The sequence below is a fragment of the Sander vitreus genome, chromosome 16 (assembly GCF_031162955.1).
Source record: "Sander vitreus isolate 19-12246 chromosome 16, sanVit1, whole genome shotgun sequence".
NCBI lineage: Eukaryota > Metazoa > Chordata > Actinopteri > Perciformes > Percidae > Sander > Sander vitreus.
In genome coordinates, this window is record NC_135870.1 from 13,710,679 (window position 1) to 13,729,662 (window position 18,984).

Here is an 18,984-nt window from a genome sequence, read left to right on the forward strand (position 1 = left end):
GACTGTACTGAGGCTCTGATTGGTGTAGGACAATGTGACTGTGTGTGACTGTGTGTGTGTGTGTGTGTGTGTGTGTGTGTGTGTGTATCAATGACACCTCAATGTGATAGCTAGTTGAAAGAGTGACCAAACCAGGCACGGACCATATCATTTTAGTATGCATATCATTTATGCCAAAAATGTAAATCTTTTCTACACTTGTAAACCCGCCTCACATGACAGTACTCATGCCTGACCATATTCTCAACCATCCAGCTCTCTGGCCATATCAACACATTTACTAAGTTAACCATCCATGAATGTCTACATATCAGACCGTGACCCAACAGTTAAGCCTGGCGCCGGGGCCCCTGTGTGCTGCACGCAGAGTATAGGCCCATCCAACCGTAGCCAAGGTGGGCCCCAGCCACTGACTTGAGCCAGACACAATGGGCAGGACCGATGATTTTGAAATGATATCTATTACTGTTAGTGACAGCAGTCCCGGACAGCGCGCTTTGATGCTCCTACAGACTGACAAGCCGAGCAGAGTGACGCTGATGGCTGTGGGCACAAATCAGAATCGCTTTACTGCATCGGTGGCGCCCCTGCGACGCTATGCTTTCCCTAACCTCGGCCCCAAACCTCTGCTCTACTCTGCTATCAAACTGAGGGTGAGAAGTAGGAAAATCAGGATAGGTAGGGAGGCAAAAGGAAGAAACTGAGTGTGAGGTACAGAGAGACAGAGCTGAATATTAGTATCAAGTGAAAGGAAAGAAAATAGGAAGAAGAAACAAGGGGAAAGAGGCAAAGGATATGCATTAGTGAGTTATCATTAGGTTTGAACTTCTCAGCACCCTGCATTCAATCACCATCATTATCACTGTCTCCTCTTTTACTTATACAACAGTACTCGTCTTCACTCAACACCTATTTCGCACTCTCCTCTTTTTTCCTTTTCTTTGTAAGACTTGTTCTTGATTTGCTTTACTTAAGTTTTGACGGAGATTGTTTTTGGAGATAGAAGATTTAAAGGGATGAGCAATCAGTTAAAGCACAAGAGTAAAGAAAACAAAAGAGAGAAAAAGTTGAATTATCACTTCTTAATACCTCCAGAATGAGCCATGCTACTGTAACGGATTCCCCAGTGAGGAAAAGAAACTAGTTAATCCAGGATGTGTTGACATTTCTTTGGCTTTAAGGTTCCTTTTCCACCTATAATTGAAAACATCTTACATTGCCGCAAAGGTTGATCTCCTCTGACAGTCTTAACTTACAGTGTTTAATCCAGCTACTAGCTAGCAGTAGGCTAACGTTAGCTGCTGTCGAGTATAGTGTTAACAAAGAATTTCTAATAAGGGAAGAAGTTCCACTCTCTCGTTACTTCCGGCTTCTGAAATGGTTGCAGTTCCATTCTTGATCCATATAGGGGGCGCTCACAGGCGGTGCAGAATGAATGGGACTCTATGGAGCTATACCCCTCAAAATCCACTTTTCTCAGGATATCATTTTTTGTCTAGTAATTTGAATGTTGCATTCGAAAGGGGAGGCTAAGAAAATACACACTGCTGGGTGTTAGATTTTTTTAAAGTGTCTTTTTTGTTCTAAAAAGCCTTTTAAAATGTCAATGACGTCATACACATATACGGCCAGAGATACTGCTTTACGGCAAGCTCTGAGTCGCTTCCTTTGTTCTCTCGAAGCATCGACAACACAGCTGACAGGTTAGCCTCTCCTTGTTAATACACGTGCTAGAAAGAGGTTTGCTAATGTTTTAAAGACCACGCCGAAATATTCACTCTGACATTCTGGTTCTGCTTTGGATGCCGTCAAGCGGGGATCTCCGATCGTAATCAGTCCTTCACTGACCAATCAGCATTCATTAGCAGAATGCTAGCGTGTTATGGGCAACAACGACTCAACCTCGAAGAAATCAAAAGGACACAAGTACTCGTTCATTCAACTTTTGACCTATAATCCATGTTGAACTTGCAAAAACTACAATCAAATCTGAGATTTCTCAACGACAATCAGGCGAAAGAGACAAATTTAGCAGTCTAGCTCCATAGAGTCCCATTCATTTAGCACTGGACCGCGATCACCCCCACTGGAACTCTGGTGGAATTGCGATTAATCGTTGAGATTTCTATAGTTAAGCCGCGATGATCGCATGGTTTATCACATGATTAAACTTCTATTATTTTTGCATTTCAGATATTAACATATCTAACAATGAAAGCTTAATTCTCACCAGTGTATCTTGATTGGGAATCAAATGAATGCAAAGAAAATGACTTTGTATAAAACGTTTTTAAGATTTGTACTTTGTTTATCCATCCATCCATCTTTCATCCGCTTATCGGTATCGGGTCGTGGGGAGAGGCTTCAGCAGGGGACCTCAAACTTCCTTTCCCGAGGCCATTAACCAGCTCAGACTGGGGATCCCGAGCGTTCCCAGGCCAGGTTGGAGATGTAATTTTAGTTTATTATATATTTAATCTAGTCACATTTGAATCTAGAGTCAATATTAGGGTTGGGTATTGTTTAGTTTACGGATACCGTAGCTAAAGCGGTACTTTTAAAACATGTGCCGGTGCCTTTGCGGTGCCTGAAACCGATACTTTTAAGAAAAGTTATAAAAAAGAAGGGAACCAGTTGGCGTACACTAAAGAACGGCTTGTTTATTGCTGAGGCCATATCAAGCCAAAATTAAATGATTTAATAATAATCAATCACTATAACAATAATTTATTTCACTAGTAAAGCAGCTGTTGAATGACCAAAAACAAATCGACCAGATGGGAAAGCATTTAACAGCAACTTTAGAGTGCACCACGGTGGCTGTAGAATTACCAGTTTCACTGAACGCACCGTCTGTGTTGTTACATCCCGGTGTTGGAATCCTCTACAGTGAAATACAGACAAACTTTACGCCGATTAGCGTTAGCTGTCAGCATTTTAACAGTGTTTAATCCAGCTACTAGCTAGCAGTAGGCTAACGTTAGCTGCTGTCGAGTATAGTGTTAACAAAGAATTTCTAATAAGGGAAGAAGTTCCACTCTCTTGTTACTTCCGGCTTCTGAACTGGTTGCAGTTCCATTCTTGATCCATATAGGGGGCGCTCACAGGCGAGTGCAGAATGAATGGGACTCTATGGAGCTATACCCCTCAAAATCCACTTTTCTCAGGATATCATTTTTTGTCTAGTAATTTGAATGTTGCATTCGAAAGGGGAGGCTAAGAAAATACACACTGCTGGGTGTTAGATTTTTTTAAAGTGTCTTTTGTTCTAAAAGCCTTTTAAAATGTCAATGACGCTCATACACATATACGGCCAGAGATGCTGCTTTACGGCAAGCTCTGAGTCGCTTCCTTTGTTCTCTCGAAGCATCGACAACACAGCTGACAGGTTAGCCTCTCCTTGTTAATACACGTGCTAGAAAGAGGTTTGCTAATGTTTTAAAGACCACGCCGAAATATTCACTCTGACATTCTGGTTCTGCTTTGGATGCCGTCAAGCGGGGATCTCCGATCGTAATCAGTCCTTCACTGACCAATCAGCATTCATTAGCAGAATGCTAGCGTGTTATGGGCAACAACGACTCAACCTCGAAGAAATCAAAAGGACACAAGTACTCGTTCATTCAACTTTTGACCTATAATCCATGTTGAACTTGCAAAAACTACAATCAAATCTGAGATTTCTCAACGACAATCAGGCGAAAGAGACAAATTTAGCAGTCTAGCTCCATAGAGTCCCATTCATTTAGCACTGGACCGCGATCACCCCCACTGGAACTCTGGTGGAACTGCAACCAAATTTGGTACAATGGGGCTGAATAGGGAGTGGAACGGCTTTCCGTAGACGGGCTTTGGTGTTAACTAGCGTCACGTGCAGCGATGTTTTTGTTGCCTGTAACGTCTGTTCCAGAGCATCAGAGAGAAGTGCAGGCATATCAATGGCACCAGAATGAGGCACCGAAATCCGCGTTGCTATTCCTGCAGTAGCAGGATGTGTTACGAGGAAGTAGTAGCCTGTTAGGCACGACGCAAAGCCGAGTGAAGTGAAAATAAATTAATAAATGGCGGCATGCGATTAATTCCGATTAAAAAAAATGAACGCATTATGCTCGACCCTTAATCGCAATGCGATTAACGCGTTAATGCTGACAGCCCTACATATAACACAGATATATACACCCCCAAAGCCTCATAGATACACACACAAGCACATGACTACACATGCACGTTCAAAAATGCACACGCACAAAAGCACGCGCACACACACACACACACACACACACACACACACACAGCCAGGGAGGCTAGCTATCTTGGAGGGAGTCTTGACATAATGTGGGCCTAATGCAAAGTGACATTTGTGTTGTCAGATTCTTTGCACCACCGGCTGGGTAGTTAATGGCCATTAGAGACTGTACTGAGGCTCTGATTGGTGTAGGACAATGTGACTGTGTGTGACTGTGTGTGTGTGTGTGTGTGTGTGTGTGTGTGTGTGTGTGTGTGTGTGTGTGTGTGTGTGTGTGTGTGTGTGTGTGTGTGTGTGTGTGTGTGTGTGTGTGTGTGTGTGTGTGTGTGTATCAATGACACCTCAATGTGATAGCTAGTTGAAAGAGTGACCAAACCAGGCACGGACCATATCATTTTAGTATGCATATCATTTATGCCAAAAATGTAAATCTTTTCTACACTTGTAAACCCGCCTCACATGACAGTACTCATGCCTGACCATATTCTCAACCATCCAGCTCTCTGGCCATATCAACACATTTACTAAGTTAACCATCCATGAATGTCTACATATCAGACCGTGACCCAACAGTTAAGCCTGGCGCCGGGGCCCCTGTGTGCTGCACGCAGAGTATAGGCCCATCCAACCGTAGCCAAGGTGGGCCCCAGCCACTGACTTGAGCCAGACACAATGGGCAGGACCGATGATTTTGAAATGATATCTATTACTGTTAGTGACAGCAGTCCCGGACAGCGCGCTTTGATGCTCCTACAGACTGACAAGCCGAGCAGAGTGACGCTGATGGCTGTGGGCACAAATCAGAATCGCTTTACTGCATCGGTGGCGCCCCTGCGACGCTATGCTTTCCCTAACCTCGGCCCCAAACCTCTGCTCTACTCTGCTATCCCCCCAAACTGAGGGTGAGAAGTAGGAAAATCAGGATAGGTAGGGAGGCAAAAGGAAGAAACTGAGTGTGAGGTACAGAGAGACAGAGCTGAATATTAGTATCAAGTGAAAGGAAAGAAAATAGGAAGAAGAAACAAGGGGAAAGAGGCAAAGGATATGCATTAGTGAGTTATCATTAGGTTTGAACTTCTCAGCACCCTGCATTCAATCACCATCATTATCACTGTCTCCTCTTTTACTTATACAACAGTACTCGTCTTCACTCAACACCTATTTCGCACTCTCCTCTTTTTTCCTTTTCTTTGTAAGACTTGTTCTTGATTTGCTTTACTTAAGTTTTGACGGAGATTGTTTTTGGAGATAGAAGATTTAAAGGGATGAGCAATCAGTTAAAGCACAAGAGTAAAGAAAACAAAAGAGAGAAAAAGTTGAATTATCACTTCTTAATACCTCCAGAATGAGCCATGCTACTGGAACGGATTCCCCAGTGAGGAAAAGAAACTAGTTAATCCAGGATGTGTTGACATTTCTTTGGCTTTAAGGTTCCTTTTCCACCTATAATTGAAAACATCTTACATTGCCGCAAAGGTTGATCTCCTCTGACAGTCTTAACTTACATTCCTCCAGCATCAATTAATCAGACATGTTAATCAAAACATGTTAAAAGATGTATTCTAAGCAAACTGTGGATGTGTTATGTTGTTTTCCTGTGTGCTACTGTATTTAGTTTCTGCCAACATACAGTCCATATCTATACCAACACACACATATATCATGGCTGTCGTGTATCACACACAGTTTGCCTGCTGGCACTATAAGAAATCTCATCAGTTAAGTGATGCTGTGGTCCCAAGATCTGAGGACTGATCTGAGGTAACATAATAAACAATGAATATACACACAAGCAAGCACACTATTAAATACATAAATGCGTGCCTGTGATTTAAAGTGCACAGGCAGACGCACACACAGCCACAGATAAACACGGTAGCAAGTGAATGCAGGCGGCGAGGCCTCAGCGGTGTCTTACTCTGCGTATGTGTGTGTCAAACACACTTCCCAGCATCTGAGCACCAGCACAGCAGCTCCTCAGAGGGAGAAAGGAGAGGTAGTGGTGCACACTCAGCTGAAAGGCCTCTGGCCACCATGCCAGCACAATCTCTTCAGCACTTCGGGACCCCCGTCGCTTGCTGCATCTCCCTTACCCTCTCTGCCTCTCGCCTCTCCCCCAACCCGCGTTTATTTCTGTCAGCTTCCATATTCTTGTCTTCACAGCGTGTTTGCCCGTACTCACAAGACATTTCTAGTCCGTGCAGACGAGGCACTGCCGCCAACTGTGGGGACCCCTGGTAAGATGGTAAACAGGCACACCAGCTTCTGCAGGCAGGCTCCCCAGTTGTAGTCAGGGCCTGGGGACACGTTGGAGTCAGACCTTCCCCTTATCCTTATTCTCTACAGGGACGATCAGTAGGCCTGTTACGGCCCTGGTGTGACACCGCCTGTCCCATACGATACACCAACACAGGCACCAGGCTCTTCCCCTGCGGTCGTACGGCCTCCATATGCACACATCACTACAATGAGGGTCCCTCAGTGAAGGCCCCAGCTTTCCTGATATCAGGATATTATCTGGAAAGATTGTTGCCAGTGGACAGCAACAAAAGGTCAGAGGAGCATTCGCTGATCATGACCAAGATAAACACAACAGTCTATGATAAGAGTGTAGCATTTGTTGGTTTTGAGAGCTGCGTTGTCATATAGTAACACAAACACTGGAATATATTAAAAGTAAATGCAGTACACGGCTAGACATTTGAGGGGGTTTCTGTCAGGAGTGTTCCATATATTATAGTGAAGTGGATAACATACATTCAATAACCTTTGAACATATTAGCATGTTTAGATTGTGTTTCCTCTTTGAAAACAGTTGTAGTTAAACTCTAGATGTTTAGTGAAGATCTCATTCTGAGTCAATAAAATAATTTAGAGCAAAATCTTATATTTTACCAACCTCAGGTGTATAAACCATAGCATACCAAATCAACATTATTATCAAAAAAGGAAGTCTAATTATTTTTATTTTGGATTGTTTGAAATGAATGTCTGTAACAAAAACTAGCTGAGAATAAACCCAGTCACTGACAAATGATCCCATCTTTTATACAAATGATGTAACATGAAATAAAATCGCAGTAATTAACTGTCATGCACAGGTACATACATGTTCAGCTTAATTTGAATCATCCTCAATTAAATTATGAACACAGTCTTAATCAGAATCCCTGCCTGAGTATAGAGACAATGTTACCCTTTAATGTGAGCAATCCTTCCATGTTTCACTCTCTAACGGAGAGAGTAATTCTTGCTATGATTCAGGCTCAAACAGAAGATCCGCGGCCTCAGCTTGGGGTTGTCATGACCTATCAAGGCCGCTCAAAATAAGGGGAGACCTGAGTTCAATTCTACAACGAAAAACTGAGGTCAAAGCACTAAAACGTATAAACATGATTAACATATGAACCATTTGGGAATGAAGAGGAGGAAAGAGTGAGGAGGGGTGGGAGAGAGGAAAGTGATAAAAGAATAGTGGTGGCCAGGTTGTATTGCATGAAAAAGGAAAGAATGAAAAAGATTAACACAACCAAAAAAGCCACCACAATCACGTCACAATTCTAAATCTTTTCCATCTTATCTTGCCCCTTCAATGGGTTGTTTAACCACCCCAACTTCCTCTAGTCTCCTGATGGTCCCTTTCTGATTGACGTGCTGGAGCCAGCAGGTCCATCTATCTGCCCTTTAATGAGATGAGCAGGAAGGAGGGCTTCAGGAATTGATAGCTGATATTCTTGTAGGTTCCCTCCTGCTCCTGCCTTCATACACCAGTTAGGGGAGGTAAAGGCTGTATATAATAACAAACCCCAGTGTACTGATTTACAGTGCTGACCCTTGGTACACCCTTACAACAGAGACAATAGTCTCTACACAGGGCAATAAAGGAACATACAACCGATCCCAGGGACTGGCTGTCACCATCCTTCGTTTGGCTTTATTTACTGTAGCAGCTGTTTCTGTAAGATGGCTAATGAATAAAAGAGAAAAAGATGCAGACATCAAGAATTGTTACTGAGACAGACCATTTGTGTTCAATTAAACATAATCAGCTCTATTTTCCTAACACCAATTAGACAAAGCATTATATTTGGAACAAAGAAAAGAAATTAAAAACTTAAACTTAAATGTATTCATGTTAACTGGCTGAAAATTTTAATATGTATTGTTATGTATAAAAATGCAGGAAACATCTAACAAAAAAATTGATTTTTTTTTTTAACTGATCAATAAAGATATTTTTTCAAATAAACTATGACATTGAGGGACACCTTGTGGTGGCCTAAGGGTTAAGGCGCTGTCCGTGAACTGCATGTGCCCAGTTAGAGTCTTGCCAGAGACCTTTGTCATAACCCATCTCTCTCCTCCTGCCATCTCTCAACGGCCAGCTATGTAATACTGGCATAAAAAGCCAAAGAGGAAACAACTATGGCATTGACATCAGTTTCTTTATCTGTAAATGCCATATCTGCAATTGCTGCCCCCTACAATTACATGCCTCCACACAGCCAGAAATACCATGAAATAAAGCATGTAAACAGGCATCTGACAAAAACACCATATAGGGCCCTATTTTAACGATCTGAAACCTTAAAGCCTAAAGCCTTAATACTATCATTAGTGTAGCATGGAGACTGTACCATTATCCTTCTTTTCAGTGTTTCTCTTGATTCAATGAAATAGCTGACTAAATTGACCAAAATATTCTTCTATAAAACCATGTATTTATTTTTAAGTTGTTTATAATCAAGCCACAAAAATACCTTAAAACATAATGACTTATTTTGAAAAAGTGTCCCCATATAAAAGAAATACAATGCTTTTGTACACTTGTTAAATTAGCTGATCATAATGTTAATTAGTGAGCCACTGGTAAAGCTCATCTGCTCACCCTGACAGCCACACACCCCCAAAAATATGAACTAAGCTCAACACACTTACCTGAGACTCTCCACCTGTCTGTCTCTGGTCTCCCTGTTCCTCAGTTCTTTCTGTCTCCTTTGCCTGTGACATAGTGACGTTAGTAGGCTATTTCCATAAGCACCCATAAAGATGTTACCAAATTGTCTTGATATGAGGACTTATTGTAATTACTTGGCGTTTTGGTGTAAGCCTACTGAAAAAGGATCTTATGTCTGTTTTTCTTTTTTCTATGTCTGTTTCATTTTATCTGGGCAACAACAAATCTTTAATGTCAGATGTCTAAATATGAGTTAGTTTCATAGGTTCACCACGCGGTCATATTATAATTATAAAATGATCTTGCGTCCTCCACATAAATATTAGGTTTTGTCTGGGACAGAGGATATATATTTAACTGATCAGCCACTTAACTTCATATTGAGCAAAACACAACAGTAGATCTTCAATATTAACCCTAATATGAGTTCACACACAAAACGTTAGGCTTATCGCCGTGGTAACGTTAGTTGTAGTGCGTGCATTTCTATCCAACAAGCTATTAAACAAGCTAGGTAACGTTACATTACACTAACATATCAAACTTTTTTGGCATGACTAATTCATTAATTACTCAGCATAATTGCTATTTGAGAAAAGAAAAACTTCATCCGATGTTTAATGTGAATAAAACAGCCTTGAACCGCCTACTTACTACATTCCTGTCACTACCCGATGTGACTGTGACTGTGAGTCGAGTGCAGATTCTGACGTACAGCATGCAGTGGACCAAACCACTGTGAGGCAAGGGAGGGGGGACTCAAAATGTTTCTAAACTTAAAAAGCATTTTTGGGGGTTTGTATTGTTTTACTGCTTACACAGATATTTTAAGGTACATCATTATGTTATTTACAATACACAGCATTGTTTTAATGATATTTCTAGGGGGGGACAACCTTTAGATGGGGGGGGGGTATCCTGACCCCCCGACCCCCCTGGGATTTACGCCCTTGTGCACACGCCAGGAGCGGTTCACAGCCAAGGAGGCCGATGTTTGCTATTGATTTTTCTTTTTGACAAAATGTAAATAAAGAAATGTCACAAAAACATACTTTCCGATGTTTTGGGTTCACTCTCACTGAATCACGAGGTTATGAATGCATGGTGATATTTTTGCAATGTAGTCTAACATTAGACCAAGATTACCTCACTATAAACGATGCAGCTCTTCTGTCTCTCCTCTCCCGTGCTGCTGCTGGGGCATTTGGGTTAAGTGGCATCGGCACATGCAGTTCAACATCACATCTCCTTAAATCCTCTAATATTTCCTCATGTATGTCATCAACACATCCATGATTCATGGAAATGTTGTGTAAAACAAGGTCATATTTTTCCTTGTATTTATGTATGGTTTGCAAAAATGGGAACTGCTGGGTCCGTAAGATGAGAGAAGCAAAGTGTATGCGCGATGTGCACACTCTACATTACGGCCAAGCATGCGCCCTTAAAATAGCATCTGAATAACGCGCCACTGACTAGGTTTTTCCTGGTCAGTGGAGGAATTGTTTTCTGAAACTGCAAAATAGCACTAGGGAACGTTTGCACCGGAACACGCCTGCTCTGTTTGCTGAACCGCCCCCGGGAGCGCAAATTCATTCCCGAATTTATCGACGTGAGTCTGTGGAGGGAAAAGTCCGCTGTGCGTCGGGTGCAAAATAGGAATGATACATGTGTCGGTGTACAAAGTCAATTGCGCTGGGTGCAAGATAGGGCCCATAGTGTTTTTGGCCACCCCTCATATTTAGAAATTGAGAATGAGTACAGGTTTACAGCAAGAGCGGGAACACTTAATCCACTATGTAGCTACAGGGTCTCCACTATCTCTGCACAGAATCACTGCTGGTGGGCTAGCTTCAAGGTTAGGTGCATGAAACAATAAACTCAATATGAATCAAACACAAATGCTAAAAAAAGGGGAGACACAAAGATAAAATAGACTGATTGACATAGGCTTACACTATAAAAACACAATAGTGTCAAAGTAAAAGTTACTTGTTTAAGACCTCACTATAAATGTGCTGGTCCTGATTCAGTAGGATAGAGGGACTCAGGTGACAACTTGTGTCCCTCCTCCGAATGGGGACCTCAATAGCCTCCACACAGCCAGTGTTTTCTGGCAGGTCATAAAAGATAATTGCGTTGCCTGGGCTTTTTAAGAGTTAGCCAACGAGTGCTCCAGGGTGGTCAAGGGGACTTAGTGTGTGTTTACCATGACACAGAGACAGTGAGACTATACTTAGCCACCCACTACACAATAGATAATACATCAATCTACCCCTCCTCTCCAATTTAGGCAAGAAGGGAAGGTGGGATGGGAGGAGAGGAGGAGCTGTTTGAGGAATGAGTGGCGCTTTCCCCATCCACCATGCAGTAGTTTGGGGTTGCATGCACCATAACTATACACTGAGCATGTGTGTGTGTGTGTGTGTGTGTGTGTGTGTGTGTGTGTGTGTGTGTGTGTGTGTGTGTGTGTGTGTGTGTGTGTACGTATTTATGTGTATACTTATGTGTGCATGTGTTTCTGTGTGTGTGTGTGTGTGTGTGTGTGTGTGTGTGGGCCAGATCCAGCAATCTACAGGGAGTCGTTGCCCTATAGCCCCAGTCCTGCTATAACTTCATTAGGTGTGTGTGGAGGTAATAGCAGCGTGGTCCAGGAGCTCGTAACATAGAGCCAGAGGCCCATCGGCTGCCCGCCAGCCCAGCCCACACAGATACTGCACTGGTATGCCTCTGTATAAACTCTAGTTATATGGGTAGAATTAGTGTTTAATGAAGAGCCTCAGTAACTTAATCTGATACTGTGCTTATATATATTGGAGTGGAATGTTTGAGCAACATGGGGATTAAATTGGGGACACGGGGATAGATTAGTGGATTAATTCTCACTAGACATATATAATTCTGCTGGGCAACGTGAATAAAGACTTAGGGCAAATGTAGACAAAAGAAAGTAATTGATTCTAAACTCCAAGACAATCCATACCCTTCACACCAATGATGTAATAAAGCTGGTCCAAACACAGTCCAAATTCTGCTGACAGCCAGATTGTGGTTACTGCTTTGTTGGAGTCAATGAGAGAATGAGCAAGAAATGTGCTGCTTCTTCAAAAATAATATATTAAACTCCTGGATAAAGCAACATAATCTTAAAATGTTGCACCCCAAGGTGTAACAATCGATTCCAAGTGGAAAGGATTAAATTGCATTATGTCACTGTGTGTAGCCTATTGTTTTGTTAGTTGTCACTCACCCTTGGCAGTCTGCCAGCTGAACACAAAGTCAGAAAAAGAAGAACGTGTTTCTATACACCAGGGATGTATTTATAGAAGTTGTAGGGACAGATACACAGTAGATAATGCATACTATCATGCATGAAGATGTTGATAAAACTTGCTTTTAACCCTCCCTATTTAGCATTTATAAGCAGCATATAACATTTTATAAATCATAATCTAATCTAATCTAAACTTGTTTTGGCACTACAACTAAAACTAATACAGAATTTGAAATGCATTATCATATTCTATGTACTGTCCGAACAGGCCCTTTGTTTCTAATGACAGACACTGAGGACTGACAACGCTCATACACCATGAACTACTTGTCGTTTCTGGTTTCTTCCATAGACTAAAAGGTACAGCTTATTTGAATAATCAGCCTGGTCATAGAGGCACACACACACACACACACACACACACACACACACACACACACACACACACACACACACACACACACACACACACTGATTGAGTTGCACATCCCATTTCCGAAGGAAGCCTCTGTTTATTTATTTGCTATATGTCTGAACTTGCCTGTCTTGATGTTGTTGTGTTGTAAGTGAGTCAGAAAGGGGCCCTTTATTAAATCACTGGGCTCTCCTGCTGGAGTGAGACTATCCCACAGATCTATGGTAATACACAGCCTGGGGTGGAGGACAATTCCATTAGTGGAGGACAGGGGCTGGGGCTGATAGCGCTACAGATAGGGTGCCCTCCTCACTACAATACCTCTTGGCTGACTGGCCGTCAGCCTGTTTAGCCTGAAGTTTTATAGAGCTAATCACCACTGTTTGCACAAGTCAGAATAAATCTGCCCTCTGCACCTGAGTGGTAGACACACAACAAAGTATTGTTGTCATGATCCAAGTACCTGGCTCCGAAGGTTTGTATCATAGAGAGACTGCAGCAGGAAAGCTGATTAAAAGGGAAATCTGAGTTTCATACAACCTTGGTCTTATTTTGATTGTTGTGGCCATTATTGATATTGGTAAAAAATAATAATTGCTGAGATCTGGCAAAATCATAAAAAAAATAACTGATGAAGCAGGAAACATGAAAAGTCAGACCAGAAAGGTTTTAGGATTAGCCAAAATTATTTGGATGAAAAGAAAATTGTATAGGGCACCCAGGTAACCTCATGGTTAATGTGCATAGCACATAACCGCAATGTCTACCATTTGACCCACGAGGGACCTTTGCATTACTCATACTGTCTGTTGTAAACATTCATCACAGTTTACAGACTGACCCTATACTTCAACTTTGACCCATGGTACTTAACATAGTTTTGTGCAAAATTTCCCTGTGCAATGAGAGACTAATAATGCTATTTTGGGTGTCCTAAAGCAGGTACAGTGTCTAACTGTATGCAGTTTGGAGCCACTCCCAGCACACAGCTCCATTTACAGTAGTTTACATTTCTGAGTTGACCTTTACAAAATGAGTGAGCAAGAATAGGCCATGCTTTGGTAAAGCCTGTGATGAAAGCCCACCACTCTTGTTTTTATTGTCCACTCTCCACCAGGCGGTGTGCTGTGTGAACTCTAGAGAGTTGTGGCTGCTGTTTGATCACACCATGGGAGTCTGACCTGTCAGTAAGTGGTGGCAAACATGGCCCACACACGGAGCAGTGCATGTATATGTGTGAATGTGTTTCCCACACGCAGAGCTACATACCTCACCAGAGGAGGCAGGTCACAACGTGTCAGAGTGTTGAGGATCCATAATGGCCATTTATCCTTCAACAGCTAATATCAGCAGTGCTGACTTACAAGGAATTGGGCTGTGTGGTCGCTAGAGTCAGGAGCTGCTTTCATCAAACCTGTTTGACATTAGCTGGTATGAACATAAAGCCGAAAAGATACACATATATTATACCAAATAATAATAAAATGAAAAGGAGATATTAAATAAACTGGTGATTATGCATAAGCTGCTCCCAGTACTGCATTTTATACCAGCACGTACCATACACCCCTCCATGTTATGGCACTGGCTCTGGTAACCAGCTGTTTCCAGCCAGGCAGAGTGACAAGGGACCGGAGGGAGCCATCGAAACTCCGGGGACTCTGACAGAAGCGTGGTGACAAGTGATGACGACGCCCTCCCTCATGCATGTGTCCCCGCACTGCACAGGACAGCACCCTCAGCAACAAGACAAGACGGAGATCACGCATCATGCTAGGCTAATAGCCACGATATGCTCTGCTGAAGTCAACTCTGATAGAGGGCTGGCTCTGTGATAACTGCTGATAGGGGAACAATGTGACTCGTAGATGTCAGATTGCATATATGGAAATGGCAGCTTCACTTTTCTCCAGAATAGTTTCTTTATCCAGCAATGAAAACTTGAAAAACAATGCATAACTCCAGAGCTAGATTAATAAGGATCTGTAATTGCTTAAGATTGGTGATCTGCAGGACTTGACCAGAGATTCACCTTCACCACAGTGTTGGGAAGTATCACACTGGTGCTAATGAAGACTGTGTTTGTTAGATCTATTTGTTGCAGAGGCAAGGTGTAAACAACATGTGAATGAAGGTTTCACTAGACACATATACAAAAGTTAAAACTTAGCATTAAAAGCTAAGACTCTTTGCACAATATCATACACACACTCTACTTTCCCCAGTGTCCAACTGGAGACCAGAGAGACATTGACATGACCCAGATAATAGGCCTAAAGTCTTGCCTCTACAATTTGATCAATTTGCAGTTTCCTCACAATCGCAGCCACAGCGCTGTCCCCCGCAGCTACTGTGTAGCCCCCCACGCCTAGCCATGCAGACGCATCACTGCTCGCCACAGCAAGATGCTCCGCCTTTCACTCCTTTTCCCCCCAAATCACCGCTAAGCCTGCCTGATGCCTGCTGCCGGGACACAAACGTACTCTTGCTCCTGTCATCTCTAAGCAAGCACAGACAGGAGGGAAAAAGGCTGACAGTTTGTCTTGTACCATATGCCACGTGGCAGCAAAGCCTAACTGATATGGCCGGAGTTTGGGCCACAGCCAAGGGCTCTTTTTTATCTATTTTATTCTCTTCTTTCTTGCATGTGGCTGTGTCTTGGGTGGAAATGTGAAACAAAATCACTGTCTGGCCCTCACCAGGCTGGATTTACTGTCTGGGCCCAGCCAGTGCAGGGAGCTGCTTTGATCATTATTTGTGCAATATTTCAGACAGTACTCACGATAGGTCCAGCCACTGAAAGCTGAAATAGCCTACTCCCTGCTCATGGGAGTAGGCTATGATAGGAAGTAACTATCCCCTCCTTCCATTTGCCTCAAGACATTGTCTTAAGTTAAGCTATCAATCATGGATTCACCTGTGGGGTCTGGACTGGAATTTTAAAAAGGTTGTCAACAGTTTAGAATGTACTTGTATAGTAGACTTAGTGAAGGCAAATTTGTTACTGCTAATGTTTTAACCCTTCAGGCGTAGCATTGCTTTGATCATTTTCCTCAGAGCAAACCCTTAGGCCACAAACAAATTTCAGAAAACTGTGTTGTCACAGCTGCCAAAAGGAACAAATGTATGTAGGTAGTTACCTGTGTGTGTCGCTTGGTCTGCTGAAATTATGGTAAATTAATTATTAATTATGTGGAAGAGACATGACTGGAAACAGGTGGGGTGATGAATGAGGAAAAATGTGAAAATTATCCAATTTGTGGTAGAAAATGGATCTTCAAAGTTTTGGTTCTTATTTTAATTTACAGTAATACAACAATGAAATGATAGCAACAGGAAACAATAGTTTAATAAAACAAAATCTTAAGGATCCAGCTTTTTCTTAAACTTTCAAGTGCATCTCACTGATTTCTCGTTATTATTGGCAAGTACAATAAATGTATTGATATGTCTTGGTAACACTGGTGCAGGAGTTATAGTATACTATAACTTGAATACAGGACAGTCTAAAGAACATCAGTGTAGACTTCATATTACTTTATCTTTAGCGTTCTATCATACTAGATATAATCATGCAAAACAAACCTATGAATTTGTTGTTACAGATGGAAAATGTCTTACTAGTCAAGTGTGTTAAATAGTTAATAGATACATTCTCCAAACTCCTGTGCCTCGATAGAGAAACCTACTTTAATGAGATTTCAGTCAACACCTCCCTGATGTGTCATCTTTCGCAGCAGCTAAACCTGGAACCGGGGCAAAGTGGTCACCATTTTCGCTCTGATGGTTCCCTCCCTGCCTTTGCCGAGGCCCGATTCAAGAAGGTAGGACGGAGGCAGGAGTTGATGAGAGAAATGACAGGTGAGTGACAGATGCCTTGAGGGACAAGAGGTGGGAGGGATGGGGGAGGATAGAAGCGTGCTAGCCAGGAAGGTGCAGCGTAGTGCCACAGGTAAAGAGATGCCAGGGTTGAAGATTGACGCACCTTGACGGCACTGGCAGGCAGATGTGACACAGGTGAGGGGCAGAGTTGGGGGACCTTCCAGGCTCCTCACAGCTGCTTCTTTGCTCCTGTGAGACAGATGCACAGAAAACCAGCCTTACACTGGAGACGACGCAATCATGTGTGTTCATTTTCACAAACAGGCTCACACTCACACAGTTTTTTAAAGTCAAGACAACACAGAGTGAAAGGACCAGTCTAATTCTAGCTTGAATTTTCTTCTATAAGTTAATTATTAATTTAGACATTAGATTCATAACATCAACCAAAGTTACTGGCTATTGACCAGCTCCTATCACCTCTTTTCTTTCTCTACTGCCTCCTTACTTCAAGCCTTGCTGCCACAACTCCATAACAGGTGCCACATGTAACCTTTGATCGTGTCACTTTCTCCTCCCCTCCTAAATCTATATTCTCTCCTTCTTCTACACCCATTCTAATTCAATTATATGTTCATTTACCTCTATATAACCCTAACATAGGCAGTGCAATCTAGCCATCTTCCTTCTTCTGAATTAACTAATGTGGAGCCATCACAACCATCTGCGGGTGACCATGATGTGAGCTTTGTGTTGTGTGGATAGCAAAAGTAGTAGGAGTAATTCCTTTGGCTCTACACAATCTTGTCTTTGTTGAACAGTGAAATAATAGGTGAGTTATAAAAAATTCAATTTCCGATGCAATGCATGATTCTATTTGCAGAATAATGCCACAAAGGCAGTTGAAATAAAATGACTATTTGTAACTGAAACACTTTACACAAATACACAAATCTGATAGACTGTACGATAGCATTACAAGAGAATGAAACTGAGTAAGAGAGAGACAGCGACAGAACGCCGCCTCTCCAGCTCACTTATTAACACGTTATATCTTTTTTCTTTAATCCCTAAAAAATAGGGCTGTCAATTGATTAAACATGTTTTACTGTTAATTTAACTGTTCTAAATGTACTTTAAAAGGGATATTTTTTCAAGTTGTTAATACTCAAGTGGTATTTGAGACTCTACTACTCCGCTGCTAACTCAGTTCATATAGACAGTACATGCAAAGAACTTCAGTCTTGGGGGAGAACTTTCTGAAGGGCTTTGCAACTCATTCATCCATTTCTGCTCAAGGAGCTTTGTTTCTGCTAGCCATCCACTCCCGTTCATGGATGTACAGTATTATAAGACCCGTAAGACCTGCTTCCGTTGCGCTGCTTCGCCTGCGGTGCAGGCAACCCCGCCCCTACTGACTGCCAGCACAGCTGCTCCAGCTTCCTGAATTCCCCAACAATGGATCGAAATCACACAAGGTGCATGCGTTAATCACACGTAAAAAAAAACAAGTGGCCTTAAAAGGAATTTGTGTTAACTCGTTATTTACGCGATCATTTTGACAGCCCTAAATAAACATACTAAATAAAATGTGTAAAAACAACAATTTGTGGTTTTACGGCGGTATGAGTTGGACCATTTCCTGGCCAGCTGCAGTGACTTCCTGGAGCCTTCACTGCAATGATGACAAGACTCCATGAAGTCACTGTGTCTGAGCCACAAAATAGTAGCTGTACCATTATATTTAGCGAACAGTGTGGTATTAATTTTCTCATCGAACTCTCAGTGAATGTGTTTTTTCTTAAATGTCAAACTATTCCTTTAAAGCAAGTATGATCGGGCACCTGGGTAGTTCACCTGGTGGAGCGTGCGCCCATATACAGAGGCTCAGTCCTCGCCGCGGGTTCAGTTCCGACCTGCGGCCCTTTGCTGCATGTCATTCCCCCTTTCTCTCCCCTTTCATGTCTAAGCTGTCCGAATAATAAAGCCCTAAAATGCCACAAAAAGAAAATCTTAAAAATAACAAAAAAAGTATGATCAATTGAACATTACAGATAATCGTTGCACAGAGAAATGCTATTGTAAAAACAAATGGACTTGCTTACAATTTATTTAATGTCATCTTTGGACCAAAAGTATTAATTGAGTGACTGTAATTCAATAACTTAAGTGTAGCAGTTTAAAGTGTAAACAGACAATTCAATGAATGAACCTGAATCAACAATAGATGCCATCTGAAAGGCGTCTAAAAACAATAATGTTTTTCTCTA

General features: G+C 42.1%; 1 long non-coding RNA gene across 1 annotated transcript in view; it reads right to left on the reverse strand.

Moving 5' to 3' along the window:
• Window positions 1-16,186: 16,186 nt before the first annotated feature.
• LOC144531798 (uncharacterized) overlaps window positions 16,187-18,984 on the reverse strand; it is a 51,418-nt gene continuing 48,620 nt past the window's right edge. The window contains exon 3 of the long non-coding RNA XR_013503257.1: window positions 16,187-16,963. This is a non-coding gene — a long non-coding RNA (uncharacterized LOC144531798). The remainder of the gene's footprint in view (window positions 16,964-18,984) is intronic.